Here is a 9,372-nt window from a genome sequence, read left to right on the forward strand (position 1 = left end):
TTTATGTATAAGTTTACAAATAACCTAACTCCAGTAAATTTTAATTGTAAGTTTAAAAAAAATATAAATGAAAAGTATTTCCTTAGAACAAACCAATCAAATTTCTTTAAATTGCCTAAGAAACTAAACAAGTTTACAGAGTGTTCAATAGCATTTCGCGGACCAAAAATATGGAACTATTTAAAAAAAAAAGAAGCTAAAAAAGATAATATGGTAAAATCATTAAACTCATTTAAGTTGCTAGCAAAAAAACACATTTTTAATTCGGAGGAATTACAAGAACTCCGTTAAGTTTTATCAAAATAGTTTTACTTTTTTATTCTTTGAAAAATTAATTGTACATATCTTCTGTAGTTATTTATGCAATGGTGTATATACTTTAAATCCTTGAGTATTTAAATTTGAAGTTTTTACATCTTACTTTTATCTGCAGTTTATTTGAACATTTTGACGACATTTTATTTTTTTAAGGGGCTCTATGAAAAGATTGCGGTGGTATTGTATCACCCATATCTTCTTTGAGTCCCGGTCTGTTTTTTAAATTGTCTTATTTGTTTATATATTTTATTACGTGATAATCTTATGTAACTTATTTTATTAAACAGCAAAATATATTCTAAACTTAAAAAAAAAAAAATCCTTTTAAAACTTTTGCATTAACAGATGCTTAATAAAAAATCCGGGGATACTTAACTTTTCGTTATCTTTTTTACAGTTACTGCAGGTCTATTATTACGCCATTTTTTTTGGTATTTCGGCTTTTCGGCGTTTGAGAATTCGGCTTTTTAGGCGGTCCCCTATTTTACGCGACAGTGGAACGGTTGCAAAGAAATATTGAACGAAACGGAATGATTTCTTGATTTGTCGGCTAAAGAAGAACGGCGTTTCCCCCTACTTTAACCCCTGGTCTTGCAACAATAGCAGAACAAATGACTAGCAAACTAGGCAACAAACGATTTCATTTAACCAGAGATAGGTGCAACCTTAGCTCAAGCGTGTCGTGTTTTAGTAGTCATAACAAAATTTTTGTTGCAGAATTCTTTTAAGTATGTAATACTGGGAAAATTTACAACTGACCCACTAGAAAAAATGTTTTAAAAATTTCGACAAGGATCTGGAGGCACATATTTTATCAATGTGCAACAAGTCATTGAAAAAGTAAGAATTCAACAAGCCAAACTAAGTCTCCACATCGGTATAGGCATTGACTTTTATTTGCAGAAAGTGGACATAACTGCCAGAAATGTGGATACATTCTTTACAGTAATTTGATATATTTGACAATTTGACTTGGCTAGAAAAGAGTGTGCAAAAGCAAACTCTTTTCTAGCCCAGTATTAGTATATATAGCTGGACATATTGAGCGAAGTTGAAGAGCAAAAAGAAGCTAAACTTTATTATGAAGAATTTGGCGATTATACTGCTAAAATTATTCACGGAGGTTTGAAAATACCAAAGATAATATTTGTCAGTGGATTATATTTTCTTATATTTTGTTTCGTGAAATTGTAAATAATGTCTGCCAAAAGTCGCTCTGCGATATTTTAATGTTAATATCAAAGTCTTAAATTTAATATGGAAAAGAAACATGCTACTTCACTTTCAATAAATGATGCATATAAAGTAAATTTATATACATCAAGGTCATTTAAAGAGTCACCAAAAAAGATTTTTGAAGCTTTCAAAGTAGACCTATCGCGTGTGTGTGTTTTTTTACTTATGACAACTGCTATGTTACTTATACTTTTTGTTTGTTTTTCAATTTTGGTGAAAAGTTTAGCATTTTAATCTATATCTATAAATTATTTTGAAAGTTTTTTTGTTAATAAATATGTTTAATTTATGGTTTTTTCAAAATTTCAGCATTTTAAAATATACTTTAAAAATATATTTTTTTTATAGCCTCTGATTTTATAAAAGATTTTGTATCTTATAATTGAATCAGTGTTTTTTAACATTTTGTTTGTTAATAATTAATGTATGAAATTTCGAAAAATTGGCCCTTTTAACAAAAAATCGAGTATTTCAGGAAGGAAAACAAATTAAAACTCCGTAAGAACTACAGCTATGTACTTTAAAACAATGTTTTAACGTCCCAGTAATAAACATAATACATATATTCAACTAAACTAGCTATCAGTAAGAATTAATTTAGTTCCCCCTCAAAGTCACTATCAGGGAGATTCTCACATTCATTAGTTGGCCAGGAGTACAGCTCGTTATAAAACTCGTTGAATTCTTCAGGAATGAATTGTTTTAATTTTTTAAGGTCTTCCACCTTCACTTTTTTCAGAGTAACTTTGCCACTTGGATAAGCCAAACTATCCACTTGTAGAACAGTACCCGTATGTTTGGACATAAAAAAGTATGACAGACCAAACCATTAATATTGGTGAATGCCTTAATGTAGCCTTTTTTATCATCCTCATATACAAATGAAACAAGTTACTAATTGAAAAGTGAACCTTCTTGGGGTATTTTTACCCTTGGTTTCTAAAGATATGCAAAACTTTTTGTACTGGTTTGGGCTCCAAGCTTTAAAATCAAAAAAATTAATTGCATCTACAATTTCTTTCACCGTAAACATTTGTGATCTGGAACTGCTAATAATAAGCTCGGTGAGTTGATGCATGTGATAAAGATGGTCATGTGTTTTTAAAACACTTGAAATTATACCAAAGTCCCTATCACAAGGGAGGAAACTATGCCCTCTCATAGGAAAGAACTGTTTGACTTTATCAAACCTACCAATGTCAGTTAAGTATAAACAAAAATGTGATAAGGTTTGATTTTTATTTTGTCCACCACAGTTGTCACAAAACAAACGTAATGTATTATACTTTTGTCGAAGTGAGATCAAATAATTATTTAAAAAAGTCGCAACTTCATTAGGCCCTTCTTCCTTGACCTTCATGGAATATATATATGACTTTTTTCTTCTTTAATGTTATGTATAGAAAAAACATTAACTGATATGTAATAAAGTTGTCTCATGTAATAAAGTTGTTGGACAGGTATTTTTGGCAAGTTGTTGGACAGGTATTTTTGGCAAGCTTATCATCTTCATATAGTCAAATGCCAATGATAGAATGTGCTCCTCCTTTGAGCTATCTTCTGATGTTTCATGTTTTAAAGCATTGTAAAATTTTTTACTCCTGAGCTTATGAGCATCTAAATCAGTCTGCGCTGCTCTTTTAGCTACATCATTGAGATGTGGTGATTTCAATCTAAGATTTAATTCTTTGCACGTGCAACAAGTGTCCACTTGTGGGCGCCCAAACCGATAGTTAAAATTTGTTTTAAAATGGTTCCAGTAAAAAGACTTGCTCACTTTTAAATCTGGATTTTTATCACAAAAAAGTTGCCACATTAATTTTACATTTAAACTTGCATTGAGGTAATATACTTTTTTGCCTGAGTAATGTGATTCCTTGAGTGGAAATGATCTTATGTGATTACTAACAATGTCATGAACATTCTGAGAAAGACAATTAGTAATACCTTTTCCTCTTCTATCTTCAGGGGTTATTCCAATTACCTTAAGGTTCCTTATTCTCCTTAATCGTTTTTCACTAATACTTAAGACAGATAAAAGTGCCCTGCAACATATTTCTACGCGTATATTGCCTGCAATCACATGATAGGAAAAGCTATTTGGCTGCTTTGGTTTTTCAAGATTCTTTTAATATGCCGTTCTTCTTTTAACTTTAGTGACATCTATCAATCCTTGAATGTAAAAATCTTGTTTGCCTTTGTTTTTTATATCATAAAATTTGGAAAAGATATCCACAAAGTTAGCCTCTCCAAAGTTTTCCAAACACTTTTTATTGCACCTTAAAAAAGAAATCAGAAAAATTAATATACAACTAATACAAGCTAGAAAACGCTTTTATTAAAATACACAGCATTATCTATAATCATAAACAGAGAACAACATTGCCACCAAAGTTGTAGGGAAATAGACCAAATCATATTAAGTGTATTTGACTTTTTAGTGCTTCCACCTATGTTATACTCTCAAAAACTATATAAGCGTAGGCTTACTCTAACAAGATAACTATTCAGTGTATGTTAACTATCTGAAAAAATAATCATAACAAAACTTAGGCATATCAAACTATCAAGTTTGAACTTAGGGTTAGGTTTTAGGGTTAAAATATTTTGAAGTATGCTGTTCTATAAATTTTAGACATATAAACATATAATATATTTCAATTATTTTAAACTTATGCTTCATGAAATTTGATTAATATTTTAAAATCTTATAGTATAGTATTTTTTATAATTTTAGTAGAGTTTCATGTAAACATTAAAGTTATGATAAGTTTAAAATGATTTAAATATACTATATGTAAATGTATATATATAGTGTGTGTGTATACATATATATATATATATATATATATATATATATATATATATATATATATATATATATATATATATATATATATATATATATATATATATATATATATATATATATATATATATATATATATATATATATATATATATATATATATATATATATATATATATATATATATATATATATATATATTACGGTGGATATTTGAAACTTACCTGCAAGTAAACTTAGGGTACTTTGATGGGCCTTCATTTCCTTTATGATTTATGTATGACTGTCCCATTAAACGTGCTTGTTTTATTTTTTTATGTTTGCAATCAAACGATAACTTTCTTTCCTCTTTCTAGGACTTGGAATTACGAGATCCATTAAAATTTTTATAATAACAACAACATGCATGAAACTGTTACATTTTCCGCGTAATATTACGATAAATAAAATTAATTTGCGCCTAAAAATACGAATCAGCTGGAGAGTAAATTTTTTAAAAAGGGCGTATTTAAAGGAAATTTGCCTTTTTAAAAAAAATCAAAAACTTTCAGGTGGCTTTATTTGTGTAAGAATATAAAATTTAAACACATTTTTGACATAAACTGATGAAGCTATCATAGAAGGACACAAAACACACAAAAAGTGAATTTCAAAAAAAATGTCAAATCAGCCCTTTTAAAAAACACTGATTCAACTGAGGAATGTTTTTCTAAGTTTTGTTGTTATAGACAATGTTTTATAGCTAAGGAATGTTTTTTTTATCTTAGTAGTAAGCTTGTTATGAATAAATAGGTTTTAGTTATTAAGTAAAATAAATAGATTAGCTATAGTTCACTCACTCTAAATGGAAACGCTTTTTTTATAAGAAAATGATCGTTCTACACTTAACTTTTCCTTAGTTGTTGTTGTTTTTTTTTGCCCCCAGCCCCAGGCTCCAAATTACGCGTTTACGAGGTCTATTATTATAGACGGCCATGATTAAAATATATATATATATATATATATATATATATATATATATATATATATATATATATATATATATATATATATATATATATATATATATATATATATATATATATATATAAACTTTTAAATAACAGCATTTTAAAAATGGACTAAAAAGTAAAAAATAAACTATTTCACGGGACCCAAGTACTTTGTGTACGTACACAACCTTAAATATCCATAATATCCAATAAACTTATGGATATGGATAAAATATCCATATCCATAAGTCAATGACAGAAAATGTTGGGCAACTAAGTACAACTCGTTCCTATTGGCTCCTAATGGATATTTCAGGTTGTGTACGTACACAAAGTTCTTGGGTCTCGTGAAATAGTTTATTTTTTACTTTTTAGTCCTTTTTTAAAATGTTGTTTTTAAAAAGTTTTTATATTTATTTTTTTATTATTCAACAGCGATTCTATTTATTTATGCTAAACTAAAACGCTAAGAGTCTGTTTATTGTTTGTTTTAATTACTTTTCTTAACTTCTTTTATTTACGCTAAAAGTCTGTTTTGCATGGTTTGTTTTAATTATTATTATTTTTTTTAACGATTTCTTGTGTTACTACCGCTGACATCGTTGAAACGAACTTTTTGAAAGCAGCGTGTTGAAACGAACAGACGCGTTTTTTCTACAGCGTGTTAATATATAAATGATTTTACAAATATGAAAAATTCGTTTAAAAATATAGAAAAGTTAATTATCAAGAAATTGGAGGAACAAAAAATATGTATACTGCAAGAAACAGAAAAGTTGTTAAAGGAACAAGAAAAGAGCTTTGCGTCGATAATAAGTGCAAACTTAAAAATATTAACCAAAAAAATTGAAAAAATCGAAATTTATGTAAATAACAATAAATCCAATGTGATGAATATTCAAAAAGACTTAGGCGATGTTAAAACCACATTAAACTTTCAAGAAACAAACCTAATAGAAAAGATAAAACAAATTAAGAAATACTATGATAACGAGTTGAACGTTTTGAGCAAAAAAACAATCGAAATAGATCTAGACGAAATAACCTCCGAATGGATGGAGTAGAAGAAAAACTGAATGAAACCTGGATTGATTGTGAAGATATAGTAAAAGATATTTTTAAAAGCCAACTTAAAATAAACAGCGAATTAGTTGTAGAAAGAGCTCATAGAGTAGGAAAAACAAGAGATAGCAAAATACCCAGAACAATAGTTCTGAAACTCTTAAACTATCAGGACAAGAACAGAATTCTAAACGCCGTTAAAAACTTGAAAGGTACTGGTGTGTTTATCAACGAAGATTTCGCGAAGGAAACGATCGAGAGTCGCAAAAAATTATGGGAAGAGGTCAAACGATTGCGCGGTGAAGGTAAGTATGCTATTATTAAATATGATAGAATTTTATGCAGAGAATTTAGAAACCCTATCCCTTACACTAAATTTTAAAAAGAAACTTTTCTAAAATGAATGATCTGACAAATTAAAAAAATAATAAAAATGGCTGGAATAAGTGATTTTGAATTTATAAGATTTAACTTTACTAAATTGAATTCTAATGAAAATAAAAACCCTAATATAAAAAATTGCTCGGATTGCTTATCCATGCGAATTAGAAGGGTTTCTTTTTAAAAATGTTTATGACAAAAATTTAAATAAAATTAGAATTCTACACGTAAATATTCGAAGTCTTAATAACAATTTTGAAAAACTTCTTAACTTGTTAGATAAAACAAAAAATCGTTTTAATATAGTTTGTTTAATACCCCGTTCACATTGGAGATAAAACACGTTTTATTTTAAATGTGTTTTGTGTTTATAATGTTATAAACTCTGCAAAACAGTAATAAAACAACATGGCGAGGTTGTTTTATATTAACACATGCTTTTTATATTGACAAAGCAACCTTGCAGTATTGTTTTATTGTTGTTTTATACAGCTTTTTGCAATAACAATTTAATACGCTTTTAAGATAAAACGTGTTTTATCGTCAGTATGAACGGGGTATAACTGAAACGTGGATTTCGAATGGCTTAGATAGTAATTCTAATTTTAATATTTTAAATTAATTTCGCTCGAAAAGCAAGTAAATAAACGCGGCGGAGGAGTCCTTATTTATGTAAATGAAAATATTTATTATAACGTTAGGAATGATTTAAGTGCTTCTGATGGCGATAAAGAAGTTTTAACTATAGAAATTATAAACAATCAATCACAAAACATTTTATTAAGCTGTTGTTATCGACCACCTGACGGCGTGAGCGAGAACTTAAGCATTTTTTTTGAACAAAGTATTTTTAGAAGAGGTATTAAAGAAAAAAAAAAGAGTTTGAATTGTCTTCTGTATAATGAACAGTGACGGATCCAGGATTTTTTTTTGTCTGGGGGGATGTTGATACCATTTTGGTGGTGGTGGTGGTGGTGGTGGGGGGGGGTGTTGATACCATTATAACAGCCAGACATAGCTGATGGGCCATCATAACCTTGACCTACTAAGTAAGTAAGGTCAAGACTATGTCCTTTCAGAGTTTGAATAATTAGTTCACCTAACCCTTTACCACTAAGATCATTAGCTTTCTTAAAGTTTAAAAATTCTGTTAATAATTATATATATATATATATATATATATATATATATATATATATATATATATATATGTGTGTGTGTATATATGTATATATGTATATATATACATATATATATATATAATATTGTTTAAACTTACCTTAAAATTTAAATGTTTTCTAAAGTTTTTGAGTGCGAAAAAAAAAAAAGTACCAGAAAGTAAAATTGTGCGGCGCAATGGTATCTTTTTTGTATGGTTAAATCAAAGTGAAAAAAAAATGAATGAAACATTAGGCATTTCTCATGGAAGAATTTAAGATCAAGAGCGCAGATTGTTTTAATAGTTTCAATATTTTGATTATTTCAGGATGCATACCTCCATCCCCCCCTGGATCCGTCACTGATAATGAAGATAACAAAATTAAAAACTTTTATGACTTCTTTTTTAAAACGGGTGCAATTCCTTTTATAAATAGGCCGACCAGAGTTACAAAAAACTCGGCATCTTTGATTGATAATATCATTACAACAGATATATTCAACAATGATATTCAAACGGGTATCCTAAAATCTGATATTACTGACCATTTTCCAATATTTTTTACACTTAATTCAAAATATGAAAATAAAAATAAATCAATCAAAATTAAAACACGCACTTTTAACCATACTAATATAAACCAGTTTAAAAACTAATTATCGTTACTGCACTGGAAGCATATTAACTTCAATGACAATGTAGACAAAATTTACGATAATATTTTTGAAACCTTTTACTCCGTATATGATGCAAATTTCCCTATTATTGAAGGAACAATAACTCCAAAAAATATAAACAATCCTTGGGTAACAAAAGGATTTAAAAAATCATCCAAGATAAAACAGAAGCTGTATATAAAATATCTCAAAACAAAATCATCTTTAAATGAGAAAATAAATAAAGATTACAAATATCTATTTGAAAAAGTTCGTAAAAACTTGAAAAAAAATTACTACTCAAAACTCCAAGATAAATTCAAAAATAACTCAAGACGCATTTGGCAAGTAATGAACAAAATTAGTGGTAGACAAAAGGAACGCTCAGGTTCTCTCCCCCAGATGATTATTGTTGATAACAAACGTATATGTGATCCAAGAGATATAGCTCACGAGTTTAACAAATTTTTTATTGACATCGGTCCTAAACTAGCAAATAAAGATTTTCTAGTACAGATGGATAATTGCAATGGTTCCAACGAATTATATTCAAAACTATCTTTTCAAGAATTTGAGAGAGCATTCAAATCACTTAAAAAAAACAAAGCAAGCGGAGCAGATGACATAAACGGTAATATAGTTATAGAATGATTTGAACAATTAAAAGATATTCTTTTTAAAGTATATGGAGCGTCTATCCATCAAGGAGTATTTCCTAACCGATTAAAAATTGCAAAAGTTACCCCTATTTTAAAAGAG

The 9,372-nt window shown here is 28.2% G+C and overlaps 1 long non-coding RNA gene across 1 annotated transcript; it reads right to left on the bottom strand.

Moving 5' to 3' along the window:
* Positions 1-2,052: 2,052 nt before the first annotated feature.
* LOC136089267 (uncharacterized) lies at positions 2,053-5,060 on the bottom strand. The gene is made up of 2 exons (XR_010642908.1): positions 4,588-5,060; positions 2,053-3,833 (listed from the first exon to the last, which is right to left on the bottom strand). It is a non-coding gene; the product is annotated as an uncharacterized LOC136089267 (long non-coding RNA).
* Positions 5,061-9,372: the final 4,312 nt, after the last annotated feature.

This window comes from Hydra vulgaris, chromosome 13 (genome assembly GCF_038396675.1).
Source record: "Hydra vulgaris chromosome 13, alternate assembly HydraT2T_AEP".
In the NCBI taxonomy this organism is placed as follows: Eukaryota; Metazoa; Cnidaria; class Hydrozoa; order Anthoathecata; family Hydridae; genus Hydra; species Hydra vulgaris.